The sequence below is a fragment of the Arachis ipaensis genome, chromosome B9 (assembly GCF_059453495.1).
Source record: "Arachis ipaensis isolate K30076 ecotype BB chromosome B9, ASM5945349v1, whole genome shotgun sequence".
NCBI classification, from domain to species: domain Eukaryota; kingdom Viridiplantae; phylum Streptophyta; class Magnoliopsida; order Fabales; family Fabaceae; genus Arachis; species Arachis ipaensis.
The window spans coordinates 28,829,845-28,844,449 of record NC_142444.1 but is presented as its reverse complement, the minus strand read 5'-3'; the positions used below and the strand labels follow the sequence as shown (position 1 = coordinate 28,844,449).

Below are 14,605 nucleotides of genomic sequence, written 5' to 3'. Positions count from 1 at the left end.
CTGAAGATCCCTTTCAGTTCTTAACTGAATTCTTGTAGATCTGTGATACTGTTAAGACTAATGGAGTAGATCCTAAAGTCTACATGCTCATGCTTTTCCCTTTTGCTGTGAGAGACAGAGCTAGAATATGGTTGGATTCTCAACCTAAAGATAGCCTGAACTCTTGGGATAAGCTGGTCACGACTTTCTTAGCCAAGTTCTTTCCTCCTCAAAAGCTTAGTAAGCTTAGAGTGGATGTTCAGACCTTCAGACAGAAAGAAGGTGAATCCCTCTATGAAGCTTGGGAGAGATACAAGCAACTGACCAAAAAGTGTCCTTCTGACATGCTTTCAGAATGGACCATCCTGGATATATTCTATGATGGTTTGTCTGAATTAGCTAAGATGTCATTGGATACTTCTGCAGGTGGATCTATTCACCTAAAGAAAACGCCTGCAGAAGCTCAAGAACTCATTGACATGGTTGCTAATAACCAGTTCATGTACACTTCTGAGAGGAATCCTGTGAGTAATTGGACGCCTCAGAAGAAGGGAGTTCTTGAAATTGATACTCTGAATGCTATATTGGCTTAGAATAAAATATTGACTCAGCAAGTCAATATAATTTCTCAGAGTCTGAATGGAATGCAAGCTGCATCTAACAGTACTCAAGAGGCATCTTCTGAAGAAGAGGCTTATGATCCTGAGAACCCTGCAATAGTAGAGGTAAATTACATGGGTGAACCTTATGGAAACACCTATAACCCCTCATGGAGAAATCACCCAAATTTCTCATGGAAGGATCAACAAAAGCCTCAACAAGGCTTTAATAATGGTGGAAGAAACAGGTTTAACAATAGTAAACCTTTTCCATCATCCACTCAGCAACAGACAGAGAATTCTGAGCAGAATTCATCTAGCTTAGCAAATTTAGTCTCTGATCTATCTAAGGCCACTCTGAGTTTCATGAATGAAACAAGGTCCTCCATTAGAAATTTGGAGGCACAAGTGGGCCAGCTGAGTAAGAAGATCACTGAAACTCCTCCTAGTACTCTCCCAAGCAATACAGAAGAGAATCCAAAGAGAGAGTGCAAGGCCATTGATATAACCATCATGGCCGAATCCAAGGAGGAAGGGGAGGACGTGAATCCCAAGGAGGAAGACCTTCTGGGATGTCCAGTGATCAATAAGGAGTTTCCCTCTGAGGAACCAAAGGAATCTGAGGCTCATCTAGAGACCATAGAGATTCTATTGAACCTCCTTATGCCATTCATGAGCTCTGATGAGTATTCTTCTTCTGAAGAGAATGAGGATGTCACTAAAGAGCAAGTTGCCAAGTTCCTTGGTGCAATCATGAAGCTGAATGCCAATTTATTTGGTAATAAGACTTGGGGAGATGAACCTCACCTATTCACCAATGAACTAAATGCATTGGATCAACTGAGATTATCTCAGAAGAAACAGGATCCTGGAAAGTTCCTAATACCTTGTACCATAGGCACCATGACCTTTGAGAAGGCTCTATGTGACCTTGGGTCAGGGATAAACCTCATGCCACTCTCTGTAATGGAGAAACTGAGAATCTTTGAGGTGCAAGCTGCCAGAATATCATTAGAGATGGCAGACAACTCAAGAAAATAGGCTTATGGCCTAGTAGAGGACGTGTTAGTAAAGGTTGAAGGCCTTTACATCCCTGCTGATTTCATAATCCTAGACACTGGGAAGGATGAGGATGAATCCATCATCCTTGGAAGACCCTTGCTGTGATTGATGTGGACAGAGGAGAGTTAGTCCTTCAACTAAATAAGGACAACCTTGTGTTTTAAACTCAAGAATCTCCTTCTGTAACCATGGAGAGGAAACATGAAAAGCTTCTCTCAGTACAGAGTCAACTAAAGCCCCCACAGTCAAACTCTAAGTTTGGTATTGGGAGGCCACAACCAAACTCTAAGTTTGGTGTTGAACTCCCATATCCAAACTCTAAGTTTGGTGTTGGGAGTCTATAAAATTGACCTGATCACCTGTGTGGCTCCATGAGAGCCCACTGTCAAGCTATTGACATTAAAGAAGCGCTTGTTGGGAGGCAACCTAATTTTTATTTATCTAATTTTATTTTTATTTTTATTGTTCTTTCATGTTTTATTAGGTTCATGATCATGTGGAGTCATAAAATAAATCAAAAAATTAAAAATAGAATAAAAAACAGCAGAAGAAAAATCACACCCTGGAGGAAGGACTCACTGGCGTTCAAACGCCAGTAAGGAGCATCTGGCTGGCGTTCAACGCCAGAACAGAGCATGGAGCTGGCGCTGAACACCAGAAACAAGCATGGAGCTGGCGTTCAACGCCAGAAATATGCTGCATATGGGCGTTGAATGCCCAGAACAAGCATCAATTCGGCGTTTAAACACCAGAATTGCATGCAAAGGCATTTTACATGCCTCAATGGTGCAGGGATGTAAATCCTTGACACCACAGGATCTGTGGACCTCACAGGATCACCTCAGGATCTGTGGACCCTACAGGATCCCCACATACCTCCACTCACCTTACCTCCTCATAATCCTATATCACCCTTTTCCAAGAACCCTTCCCACACCTCCCTCTCCTCCATATTTTCTCTTCTTCTTCTTCTTCTTCTTCTTCTTCTTCTATTCTTTCTTCTTTTGCTCAAGGGCGAGTAACATTCTAAGTTTGGTGTGGTAAAAGCATAGTTTTTTTTGTTTTTCCATAACCATTTATGGCACCTAAGGCCAGAGAAACCTCTAGAAAGAGGAAAGGGAAGACAAAAGCTTCCACCTCCGAGTCATAGGAGATGGAGAGATTCATCTCAAGGGTCTATAGCTCAGTGGTAGAACATTTGACTGCAAATCAAGAGATCCCTGAGATACTTCAGGGGATATATTTTCTTCCACACAATTATTGGGAGCAACTAAGGGAGGAGCAACAAAGACAAGGAAGAGACATAGAAGAGCTCAAGGACATCATTGGTTCCTCAAAAAGGAAATGCCACCATCACTAAGGTGGACTCATTCCTTGTTCTTAAATTTTCTGTTTTTCATTTTTTTATGCTAAATGTTTATCTATGTTTGTGTTTTTATTACATGATCATTAGTGTCTAAGTGTCTATGCCTTAAAGTAGTGAATATGAATCCATCACCTCTCTTAAATAAAAAATGTTTTAAAAACAAAAGAACAAGAAGTACATGGTTTCAAATTCATCCTTGAAACTAGTTTAATTATTTTGATGTGGTGGCAATACTTTTTGTTTTCTGAATGTATGCTTGAACAGTGCATATGTCTTTTGAAGTTGTTGTTTAAGAATGTTAAATATGTTGTCTCTTGAAAGAATGATGATAAGGAGAAATGTTATTTGATAATCTGAAAAATCATAAAATTGATTCTTGAAGCAAGAAAAAGCAGTGAATACAAAAGCTTGCAGAAAAAAAATAGCGAAAAAAAAAGAGAGAGAAAGAGAAAGAAAAAGCAAGCAGAAAAAGCCAAAAGCTCTTAAAACCAAAAGGCAAGAGCAAAAAGCCAATAGCCCTTAAAACCAAAAGGCAAGGGTAATAAAAAGGATCCCAAGGCTTTGAGCATCAATGGATAGGAGGGCCTAAAGGAATAAAATCCTAGTCTAAGCGGCTAAACCAAGTTGTCCCTAACCATGTGCTTGTGGCGTGAAGGTGTCAAGTGAAAACTTGAGACTGAGCGGTTAAAGTCAAGGTCCAAAGCAAAAGAAGAGTGTGCTTAAGAACCCTGAACACCTCTAATTGGGGACTTTAGCAAATCTGAGTCACAATCTGAAAAGGTTCACCCAATTATGTGTCTGTGGCATTTATGTATCCGGTGGTAATACTGGAAAACAAAGTGCTTAGGGCCACGTCCAAGACTCATAAAGTAGCTGTGTTCAAGAATCAACATACTGAACTAGGAAAATCAATAACACTATCTGAACTCTGAGTTCCTATAGATGCTAATCATTCTGAACTTCAATGGATAAAGTGAGATGCCAAAACTATTCAAGAGGCAAAAAGCTACAAGTCCCGCTCATCTGATTGGAGCTATGTTTCATTGATATTTTGGAATTTATAGTATATTCTCTTCTTTTTATTCTATTTGATTTTCAGTTGCTTGGGGACAAGCAACAATTTAAGTTTGGTGTTGTGACGAGCGGATAATTTATACGCTTTTTGGCATTGTTTTTAGTATGTTTTTAGTAGGATCTAGTTACTTTTAGGGATGTTTTTATTAGTTTTTATGTTAAATTCACATTTCTGGACTTTACTATGACTTTGTGTGTTTTTCTGTGATTTCAGGTATTTTCTGGCTGAAATTGAGGGACTTGAGCAAAAATCAGATTCAGAGGTTGAAGAAGGACTGCTGATGCTGTTGGATTCTGACCTCCCTGTACTCAAAGTGAATTTTCTGGAGCTACAAAACTTCAAATGGCGTGCTCTCAATGGCGTTGGAAAGTAGACATCCAGGGTTTTCCAGCAATATATAATAGTCCATACTTTGCCCGAGTTTAGATGACGCAAAAGGGCGTTGAACGCCAGTTCTATGTTGCAGTCTAGAGTTAAACGCCAGAAACACGTCACGAACCAGAGTTGAACGCCAAAAATACGTTACAACTTGGCGTTCAACTCCAAAAGAAGCCTCTACACGTGTAAACTTCAAGCTCAGTCCAAGCACACACCAAGTGGGCCCCGGAAGTGGATTTATGCATCAATTACTTACTTCTGTAAACCCTAGTAACTAGTTTAGTATAAATAGGACTTTTTACTATTGTATTTAGATTTTTGGATTATCTTTTGATCTATTGATCACGTTGGGGGCTGGCCATTCGGCCATGCCTGAACCTATCACTTATGTATTTTCAACGGTAGAGTTTCTACACACCATAGATTAAGGTGTGGAGCTCTGCTGTTCCTCAAAGATTAATGCAAAGTACTACTATTTTTCTATTCAATTCAACTTATTCCACTTCTAAGATATCCATTCGCACTTCAACATGAATGTGATGATCGTGACAGTCATCATCATTCCCTATGAACACGTGCCTGACAACCACTTCCGTTCTACCTTAGATTGAATGAGTATCTCTTGGATTCCTTAATCAGAATCTTTGTGGTATAAGTTAGAACCCATGGATGGCCATTCCTGAGATCCGGAAAGTCTAAACCTTGTCTGTGGTATTCCGAGTAGGATCTGGGAAGGGATGGCTGTGACGAGCTTCAAACTCGCGAGTGCTGGGCATAGTGACAGACGCAAAAGGATCACTGGATCCTATTCCAGTATGATCGAGAACCGACAGATGATTAGCCATGCAGTGACAGCGCATTGGACCATTTTCACTGAGAGGACAGGATGTAGCCATTGACAACGGTGATGCCTGACATACAGCTTGCCATGGAAAGGAGTAGGACTGGTTGGATGAAGACAGCAGGAAAGCAGAGGTTCAGAGGAACGAAAGTATCTCTATACGCTTATCTGAAATTCTCACCAATGAATTACATAAGTATCTCTATCCTATTTTATGTTTTATTTACTATTATTATTCGAAAATTCTACAACCATTTGAACCCGCCTAACTGAGAGTTACAAGGTGACCATAGCTTGCTTCAAGCCGACAATCTCTGTGGAATCGACCCTTACTCACGTAAGGTTTTATTACTTGGACGACCATTACCAGGGATCACAATTTCGTGCACCAGATACTCTGGACCTTATGTTTTAGTTTAAACAAATATTATGCATTTTGGTATTTTGTTCTTATCTGTTTTGCAGGTTCCCCCATTGATGACAAAAGGGGGAGAAAAGTTGAAAAAATTGAAAAACAGGGACTAAAATCAATTTGATTAATGATTACCCTTGTGCATGTGTTCCAATCTTATTTTCATGTTTTATGATATATGCTCTGGTTTATGCATTATCATGTTCTAATTTTGGCTGTGATATTTTGATTATGCTTTGATTTTTTTTCTAATCTGCCAATTGTTATGAAGAGTTGTTTTTATCCCAGAAAAACCTTCATAGATCATGAATTATTGTTTTATTTGGCAAAAGTTTTCTTGGCAGGAAATTGTTTTTACAAGAATTAGTTTGTTCATTTTAAGTATGTTGAGTCTTGATTATATGTTGAAATGTACTTTGAAGGTACTCAAGCATGCTTTACTTTATTTATACTGAGCAGAAAATCATTAGTTGATAACAAATCAGATTGTGTTTATCATGTTACTTCTGCTCAAAAATCAAGCTGTTCAACATTGTTTAAAAATCCACATGTTGAATACATTGTGACTTTAAGCTTGATTTACGAATGTTACATGTAATGCTTCCTTTAATAAAATGGCACATATTAAGGGGGAGCTATGTAACAGATGGAAAGGAGGAGGATTCCAAACCTTCAAAGGGAGTACTCTTAATCCTTACTCTTTTCATTTCAATTTTTAATAATGTTTGTCATCAAGGGGAGATTGATGAGTTTGAAAAACTCCAAATTAATTTGATGATGATCAAACATTATTAAAATAATTAATCACAAAATTATTAATTTGAACTTTAATTCACATTTGTTAATAATAATTTTTTTTGCTTACAGATTTTATTTTGGGCCGAAAAATAACAAGTCCAATGTGAAGTTAAAATTCAGCCTTGTGAAAAAAAAGTTTTAAAATATGTGGCTGAAATTATTATTGTGAAAGTTGGGCCATATTTTATTGAACAAGCCCAAATTAATCTTTGCTACAAGACCATCAAGGCTTGGTCCAAAAAATTGAAAAAGGAAGAAAGCAATATTGCATGCTTTCCCATGGTTACCCACTCTCATCTTTGAATGGATTTCAAAATTCAATTAACTTGCATTAATAGCATTGAAAACATGAAAGAGAAAGTGGAAATTGATTTGATTGCCAGTATTACTATCACACGTTATAAGCAAAAGGGAAGTGGAAAATTAATTCATTTTTAATTTCATTCTTCAATTACATTGAAAGTTTTCTCTCTTCTCTCTCTTCTCTCTCATTGTTTCGGTCATGTCACAGAGAAGAAGAAGAAGAAGTAAGTTATCAGAGATGAGGCACTGTAGCAGTAAAGCTATATGCAAGCAAGATGTCATTGTGATGATGGAGTTAGCAGAAAGAAGATCTACAGTAGGGTGTGGCTGAGATCTTTGCCACTAATGGTAAGATGTAGTGAAGAAGTCTCAAGCTCTCTATACCCAAAAATGGAAGAGATCCAACTCAGTCACAGAAGAAGATTCTAGGAGTATGGCTCGTCTCTACTTTTGTTCATCCATCACAGGAGGTAGCTACTTTAGCTACGTGGGAAGAAGCAGAAGATAGAGCAGATGGAGCTGTCAAGCATCAAGGACTCATCAAGGGTCAGGAATTCTTCTTGGGGAGCAAGTTAAGATGGAAGGCCCGGATTGATGAAGCTTGGTAAGAAGGGATGAGGAAGAGGTAATTGCATGTTGGATTTTACATTCGGTTCTCTCTCTTCTCTCTCTGGCCGAACCAGTTTTGTGTTGAAGAAGAAGAAGATTAGCTCGGTTCAACCGTTTTAACCTTGGAGGCTTCCCCTTCTATAATAAGGGTGAACAGCCAAGGCTTGAAGTAAGGAGAATAGAGTGAAAGCACAGAGTTCTCATAGCTACCCAAACTAACAGAAGTTCTTCTCCTTCAATGTGTTTCATGTTGTATTTTTCTATTTAATTTTGTCTGCCTTAAGTCTCATAGAAAAAGACAAACAGTGAGGTTTGTATGAAAAAGCCGTAGAGCAGAAAAAGGCAGATTATACAAAATTAAAAAAAAAAGTCATAAATGTCCTAGAGGTCCTTTGTATATCTGTGTTGTGTTTCATGATTCTGTGAGAATCCCCTTGCAAGTTGGGCTAGCACTTACCAGTTGAAAGCTTGGTAGGTGACCAAGTCAAGTTCAGGATTGAGGATAGATTCTGGACTTGTCCCGAATAGGAAGGGTAGTTCCTAGCTAGGGAGAGTTGGTGTCTGTAATCAAGAAGATTATAGTGAAATTCCATTATTGTTGTGATGTAGACTGGATGTAGGCTGCATTGTATTTAGTAGCTGAACCAGGATACTTCTTGGGGTGATTCTCTCTCTCTCTCTTCTACTCAATTTCTGAATTTGTTCGCAGGAGACAAAATTGAAAAATATCTCCTTACTGGTTATGAGACAAAAAAATGTCTCTTGACTAGTGACGAGACAGAAAGTAGAAATATCTCCTAAAGCAGTTTAAAAGGAAAGCAAGAGTTACTCTGTGAAAAGGGGCTAAGATTCAACCCCCCTTCTCTTAGCCACTGATAAACTATCATATATATTCTATCACAAATTATTCTTCCAAAAATCTTATTTTCATCTTTTATATTTTAATCATTTTTTTCTAATCTTTTTATCATCGTATATCCCCTCCCCAAATTTTCATTGTGCCATCGATCCCTTCCTTACCAGCAGTCTCAGTGTTGTTGAGCTTCTTCTCCATCAGCAAATTGTCGGTTTAGAATGAAAATAACCATTCACATACTTAGTAAAATAAACATCCATCAATTTTATTATATCTACTTAAATTCAATCCAAATTAAATAAACATCCACTTTAGAATAAAAATAACTATTCACAAACCTAGTAAAATGAACATCCAGCAAATTTCATTATATCTACTTCAATCTAATCCAAATTAAATAAACATCCATTCGCATACCTAATAAAATGAACAACAATTTAAAGCGGTGATCTTAGAGTCCTGGACAATCTCTATACTTTCTCTTACACACTACTCTGTCTTGTGTTGCAATATTTGAGAAAAAACCCATGAATCCATTTCATCAAAAAGAAAAAATCAAAATAAAAATGTGGAAGCTTGTTGCTGTCGTTGATCAATAGGGTCGAAACACCAGCAAGAAAGTGCGGAGAAACCAGCAAAGAAGAAGCAAGTGTTCACCAAAGTGGCTGGGCAGGTAGGTGGGAGGCACGAGTGGAAGCTTATTGTTTGTGTTGACCAATGGCGTTGAATCAGCAACGGAAAACTGTGGAGAAATCAGTGAAGAAGAAGCCATTGTTCACCAAAGTGGATGGGCGGGTGGGCCGGTGGGTGGGAAGTGCGTTGGACCGAGCGCCGGAGGAGGAGGCGCATCGGGCTGACTGATGGAGGTGGAGGTGTGTGACGGGCGAAGGGAAGGACTGTCGGGATGAATGACAGTGTGAGTGGAGGAGGGAGAAGAGAGTTGAGATGGAATGGAAACGTGATGCGACAGTATATTAAGAGGAGGTTACATTGTCTAATCCTAATAATTTAAATTAAAAAATTGATTATTCTAAAAAATTGAGAATTTAATTTTAATAATTAATTTAATTTTTTTTTTAAACTGTTGTTTATATTGTTCAACATTTATATTGTTCACCTATATTTTTTCATACACATTTTAGCTGAAAATTATTTCACCTTGTGCTGCTCTAATTTGCAATTATTTACAGTAGAGAATAAGTTATATTTTAGATGCAAAGGAAGAATATGTCTAAAATGAACCTAGTATCTTTGTGTACATTAAATATATTACATTTTTATAAATGATTGAATTTTATTAAATAAAAATTAAAATTTATTATAAAAAAATATTAACAAATTATCATAAATATAAAATACATTAATATATACATATATATTAATATATAATATTTTAAATAATAAATATAATTTTTATTTTCAAATAAATAAGTATAAAATATATAAATATACAAAATATAAATATTTTTTTATTCATGATCAATTATTAGGATAAATTACATGAATAAAATGATTGTTCCACAATACTACATAGATATCCTAAATTAAATTGTGTTATATGCCTGTTTTGTTTGCAACTCTATGTAATCGAATCAAATAAGTATGATTTAAACTCTTTCAATATAAATTGAATAAAATGAATTCAGTTTAGTAAGATCGGTAGTAAATCAAAACAATTAGATTCGACTTATTATAATAGACTTTTTTACCCATGCATCTTATAGTAAATCAAAATAAATGAATTCGATTTACAAGAGAGAAAGCTCTAGGTAAATCGAATCAAATAGATTCGAATTACTTCAAAATGCAAACAACATAAATTGACACCAATTAATTCGATTTAGTGTTGGTATACTCTATTAAAAGATTCGAATTAGCTTGATTTGAATTACAGCTACAATTTCCTTCTCCCCCAAAACCCCATACGAGAGAGAATTCTAAGATCACAATACGAAAAGGTTCAAAACTACAGATATAGAGGATGATTCAAATCGTATATATCTATCGATTGGATGAAATCGTACCATATTACTGATAGCATCAACGAAGACGTGAGTAACTGAAATCTCTTTTCTTTAAGTTAGATTAGAAATGTTAGCAATATTTAGTGACTTAGAGTATTTGATTATAAATGTTAGTTAGAGTAGTGAATAAAAATTTTGTTAAAATTTTTAAATTAGAAATACCAGTAATATTATTGATTTAAGATTGTTTTTAATTAGAGTATTTTTTTAATTAAAAATGTTAGTGCTGGGTGCATATGGATTTAGTGGAGAATTGAGTTTTACGAATAAGGTTAGAATAGCATTGATGAGCGGATAATTTATACGCTTTTTGTCATTGCTTTTAGTATGTTTTTAGTAGAATCTGGTTACTTTTAGGGATGTTTTTATTAGTTTTTATGTTAAATTCACATTTCTGAACTTTACTATGAGTTTGTGTGTTTTTCTGTGATTTCAGATATTTTCTGGCTGAAATTGAGGGACTTGAGCAAAAATCAGATTCAGAGGTTGAAGAAGGACTGCTGATGCTGTTGGATTCTGACCTCCCTGCACTCAAAATGGATTTTCTAGAGCTACAGAACTCAAAATGGCGCGCTTCCAATTGCGTTGGAAAGTAGTCATCCAGGGCTTTCCAGCAATATATAATAGTCCATACTTTGCCTAAGTTTAGATGACGCAAAATGGCGTTCAACGCCAGCTCTCTGCCCAATTTTGGCGTCCAGCGCCAGAAACAAGTTGCAAAGTGGAGTTCAACGCCCAAACTGGCACAAAAGCTGGCGTTCAACTCCAAGAATGACCTCTCCACGTGTAGACTTCAACCTCAGCCCAAGCACACACCAAGTGGGCCCCGGAAGTGGATTTATGCATCAATTACTTACTTCTGTAAACCCTAGTAACTAGTTTAGTATAAATAGGACTTCTTACTATTGTATTATCAATCTTTGATCAGTTGTATGCTATTTTAGATCACGTTTGGGGCTGGCCATTCGGCCATGCCTGGACCTTTCACTTATGTATTTTCAACGGTAGAGTTTCTACACTCCATAGATTAAGGTGTGGAGCTCTGCTGTTCCTCAAAGATTAATGCAAAGTACTACTGTTTCTCTATTCAATTCATCTTATTTCGCTTCTAAGATATTCGTTTGCACTTCAATCTGAATGTGATGAACGTGACAATCATCATCATTCCCTATGAACGCGTGCCTGACAACCACTTCCGTTCTACCTTAGATTGAATGAGTATCTCTTAGATCTCTTAATCAGAATCTTCGTGGTATAAGCTAGATTGATGGCGGCATTCATGAGAGTCCGGAAAGTCTAAACCTTGTCTGTGGTATTCCGAGTAGGACTCTGGGATTGAATGACTGTGACGTACTTCAAACTCGCGATTGCTGGGCGTAGTGACAGACGCAAAAGGAGGGTGAATCCTATTCCAGCATGATCGAGAATCTCAGATGATTAGCCGTGCTGTGACAGAGCATTTGGACCATTTTCACAAGAGGATGGGATGTAGCCATTGACAACGGTGATGCCCTTACATAAAGCCAGCCATGGAAAGGAGTAAGACTGATTGGATGAAGACAGCAGGAAAGCAGAGATTCAGAGGAACGAAAGCATCTCTATGCACTTATCTGAAATTCTCACCAATGATTCACATAAGTATTTCTATCCTTCTTTTATTATTAATTTTCGAAAACACCATAATTATTTTATATCCGCCTGACTGAGATTTACAAGGTGACCATAGCTTGCTTCATACCAACAATCTCCGTGGGATCGACCCTTACTCACATAAGGTTTATTACTTGGACGACCCAGTGCACTTGCTGGTTAGTTGTATCGAAGTTGTGACAAATTATGAATTGAGATTAGAGCACCAAGTTTTTGGAGCCATTACCAGAGATCACAATTTCGTGCACCAAGTTTTTGGCACCGTTGCCGGGGATTGTTCGAGTTTGGACAACTGACGGTTCATCTTGTTGCTCAGATTAGGTAATTTTCTTTTTGTTTCCTTTTCAAAAATTTTTCAAAAATCTTTCAAAAAATTTCTTCTTTGTTTTCGAAAAAAAAAAATTTAAAATAAATGTTTTCAAAAATATATTTTTCTTCAAAATTTTTAAGAATGAATTCTAGAGTTTCATGAAGCATGTTGAAGCATGCTGGCTATAAAACCATGTCTAAATTCTTTTAGACAGAGGTTTTGGCTTAAAATTGAATGAATTACTCCCATATTTATGCTAAAGCTTGACTGGCTATTAAGCCATGTCTAACCCTCAGATTGGAGCTTTAGACTAAGAATTGAAGATTCCTGGAATTCATATTAAAAATTTTGAAATCCTTATTTTTCTTTTTCAAATAATTTTTGAAAAATCCAAAAAAATTAGAAAATCATAAAAATAAAAAATATTTCATGTTTCTTGTTTGAGTCTTGAGTCAAGTTGAAAGCTTGGTGTCAATTGCATACTCATCTTGCATTTTTTGAAAATTGCATTCATGCATTGCATTCATAGTGTTCTTCATGATCTTCAAGTTGTTCTTGATAAATCTTCTTGTTTGATCTTGATGTTTTCGTGTTTTGCATCTTTTCTTGTTTTACATGTGCATTTTTGCATCCATAGAGTCTAAACATGAAAGATTCTAAGTTTGGTGTCTTGCATGTTTTCTTTGCATATACAAATTTTCAAAAATAAGTTCTTGATGTTCATCTTGATCTTCAAAGTGTTCTTGGTGTTCATCTTGACATTCATAGCATTCTTGCATGCATTCATTGTTTTGATCTAAAATTTCCATGCATTGAGCATTTTTAGTGTTTTTCTCTCTCATCATAAAAATTTAAAAAAATCAAAAAAAATATCTTTCCCTTTTTCTCTCTTAAAATTTCGAAAATTAGATTTGACTTTTTCAAAAATTTTTAAAATTTAGTTATTTTTTATGAGTCAAATCAAATTTTCAATTTAAAAATCTTATCTTTTTCAAAATCTTTTTCAAAAATCAAATATTTTTCATTTTTCTTAGTTATTTTCGAAAATTACAAAAATATTTTTCAAAAATCTTTTTCTTAATTTTATCTCATAATTTTCGAAAATAGCATCATCAATTAATGTTTTGATTCAAAGATTTTAAGTTTGTTACTTGCTTGTTAAGAAAGATTCAAACTTTGAGTTCTAGAATCATATTTTGTGATTTCTTGTGAATCAAGTCATTAATTATGATTTTAAAAATCAAATCTTTTTCAAAACTAATTTCAATCATATCTCTTTAAAAATATCTTCTTATCTTATCTTTTTCAAAAATTTGATTTCAAAATATCTTTTCTAACTTCCTATCTTCTTATCTTTTCAAAATTGATTTTCAAATTTGTTTCAACTAACTAACTAACTTTTTGTTTGTTTCTTATCTTTTTCAAAACTACCTAACTAACTCTTTCTCTCTCTAATTTTCGAAAATATCTCCCTCTTTTTCAAAATTTCTTTTTAACTAACTAATTATTTTAATTTTTGATTTTAAAATTTTCGAAAATTACTAACCTTTTTTCAAAAACTATTTTCGAAAATCACTAACTCTTTTTCAAAAATCATTTTCGAAAACCCTCTTTCTCTCTCATCTCCTTCTATTTTATTTATTTATTTACTAACATCTCTTCCTCACTTACCAAAAAAATTTGAACCCCTCTCTCTCTCTCTGTGTTCGAATTTTTTCTTCTTCTTTTCTTCTACTCACACAGGGACCTCTATACCATGGTAAAAAGGACCCCTATTATTATTATTATTATTCTGTCCCTCTTTTTCATATGAGCAGGATCAAGGACAAGAATATTCTTATTGAAGCAGATCCAGAACCTGAAAGGACTCTGAAGAGAAAACTAAGAGAAGCTAAATTACAACAATCCAGCAAGCACCTTTCAAAAATTTTCGAACAAGAAGAGGAGATGGCAGCCGAAAATAATAATAATGCAAGGAGGATGCTTGGTGACTTTACTGCACCTAATTCCAATTTACATGGAAGAAGCATCTCCATCCCTACCATTGGAGCAAACAATTTTGAGCTGAAACCTCAGCTAGTTTCTCTGATGCAGCAGAACTGCAAGTTTCATGGACTTCCATCTGAAGATCCTTTTCAGTTTTTAACTGAATTCTTGCAGATATGTGATACTGTTAAGACTAATGGAGTAGATCCTGAAGTCTACAGGCTCATGCTTTTCCCTTTTGCTGTAAGAGACAGAGCCAGAGTGTGGTTGGACTCTCAACCCAAAGATAGCCTGAACTCTTGGGATAAGCTGGTCACGGCTTTCTTAGCCAAGTTCTTTCCTCCTCAAAAGCTGAGC

At 35.8% G+C, this 14,605-nt stretch overlaps 1 non-coding gene across 1 annotated transcript; it reads right to left on the bottom strand.

Moving 5' to 3' along the window:
* Positions 1–221: 221 nt before the first annotated feature.
* Positions 222–329, bottom strand: LOC148544126 (small nucleolar RNA R71). Its single transcript, XR_015900866.1, has one exon. It is a non-coding gene; the product is annotated as a small nucleolar RNA R71 (small nucleolar RNA).
* Between the last annotated feature and the right edge of the window lie 14,276 nt (positions 330–14,605).